Here is a 2039-nt window from a genome sequence, read left to right on the forward strand (position 1 = left end):
TTCACCAAGGCAGCCCCTTCTCTGTTCCCTCTTCCAAACTCGAGCAACTGCAGCCCCTATCGAGCCTCCACGTCGCCAGACCTATGGAGCCGCAATCGCTGACGTTGCTGCCCCCTATGGCTGACCAAGGCCAACGTCGGCGACGCCGTTTCGACTTCGCTCTTTCCTTCTTGGCAGTCTCTTCTTCTCGACACCAACAACACCAATCCAACCCTTGAAACCCGTGAATCTCGCAAAAGATAGCGGTGATGGTTTGGTGGTTTTCTGGCCTGGGTGTGAAAGACGCATGTGGTGCTGGTTCGATGGTGAAGTGCGTGCACTTGATTTTCTGAGTGCAGGTTTGAAATGATGGTTCCATCAATGGGGATCGGAGGTTAATCAATGTGGGGGTTAAGGATTGTTATGAATGGTGGTTCTCTGGTTTTAATTATTTTGTGCAGGTTGGATGAATGGAAGATGAAGAGGATTATGATGGCCAAGATGATTGTACGAGAGCAGTGATAGTGCACGGTGATACTCACGGTTTTGATGGACCACATTTTGTTTTCCAGACTTAAACAACAACAACAGGGAGCATATCTTGGAGTGGTTTGATTAATTGGTTGTGCCTGGGTTTCAAGAATGTGATTGTTATTCAATGGGATTACATGAGATATGGAGAAGGTGAAGAGTTCCCTAATTTGAAATTATTTTGTTTTGCTCACTCACTGATTGATTTTGTGTTAAGACCTATCATTTTGGATTGTGAATAGGTGATGAATAAGTTATTTGGGGAAAAAAAGCTACTTACTCTGGCTATATTTGTTACCCTGGCGTTGTAGATTTTGTGTTTGTAGACTGTAGAGATTGAAAGAAGAATAGAATTAGAAACAAAGGCTAAAAAGCATATTCAGAAACTTCTACTACTTGGTATAGTTTACTTAGTCAGTTTTCTTATATATATTTTGTATATGTGCTTCATTGATACGTTTTAAAGGTAAAGTTAGTTAAATGGAGTGATTTATAGACACACTTGGAATCCAGTATTGTATAAGTGTTGATGATCCTAATATCTCAAGCTTTTGGGGTAGTTGGTGATTGATATGATAATATAATCATTCTTATAAATAAAATTTTGTTGCAAACTATTTGATAGATTTGGAATAACTCATTCAACAAGATATACTTGAAATGGTGTGTTAATTATTTTTCTCTTTAAAATTCAGAGTTTTCTATGTCCACTACTTATAGTTCGAAAATTTTTTATTGTGAATTGAGTTTTTATTGGAGGTAGTTGAGTATATTATTTTTTAGAGTGATAATATTTTATTTTCTTGATTACAAAGGCCACAACTTATAAAAGGAAATATGTAACTCTTGTCAGTGGATCAACAACGGAGCCAGGCTTGAAACACATGTTGCCACATTTGCCACATTTAGAGTAATTCTATATTCAAATAATTTTTTTTATTTTTTTATCAACATAATAATAAGAAAAAGTGAACACCTTTTTTATTGCTGAATTCGCCACTCAGTATAAATATTTTTATCAAAAAAATCTTAAAAGAAAAATAATTTTTCAATATCAATTTAACTTGTTAAAGAAAGAGGATATTATAGGATATAAAGTGATTAATAAGTTAAATAGGAGATAAACAACAGAAGATGTAATTATGGAGCTTTATAGTATATGTTCCTTTACATTATTATTGTTTTATTAATTTGGATTTGGATAAAGAATAAATTGATTTTTTTTTTCTTTTATTGTAGGATGTTGGTGAAGATCAAGATGAATGATAAAAAAAATCTATATGTTATAGATGAAAAGGAAAAGGAATGGAAGTGTTGTCAAGATAAATTGTATTTTTTTCTTTTTTTATTTATTTTGGAGAACATAATAATTTTTAATTAGTTGTAAACAATTTTCCTTATGGAATTGTAAACAATATTATAATATAATTTTGTAATATATGAAAAATTTCAATTCCATATTATAAATTAGAATTATATTATATTATATTATTTTATTTATATATTTTAGTAGAATAATATAATGATAA

At 32.1% G+C, this 2039-nt stretch overlaps 1 long non-coding RNA gene across 1 annotated transcript; it reads left to right on the forward strand.

Annotated features, from left to right (window-relative positions):
- On the forward strand, window positions 1–1033 carry LOC146883252 (uncharacterized). Its single transcript, XR_014984870.1, has 2 exons — window positions 1–663; window positions 753–1033. It is a non-coding gene; the product is annotated as an uncharacterized LOC146883252 (long non-coding RNA).
- The last annotated feature ends 1006 nt before the right edge of the window (window positions 1034–2039 follow it).

Source organism: Vigna unguiculata, chromosome 10 (assembly GCF_037176805.1).
Source record: "Vigna unguiculata cultivar grain cowpea cultivar isolate G323 ecotype 2 chromosome 10, ASM3717680v1, whole genome shotgun sequence".
Taxonomy (NCBI): domain Eukaryota; kingdom Viridiplantae; phylum Streptophyta; class Magnoliopsida; order Fabales; family Fabaceae; genus Vigna; species Vigna unguiculata.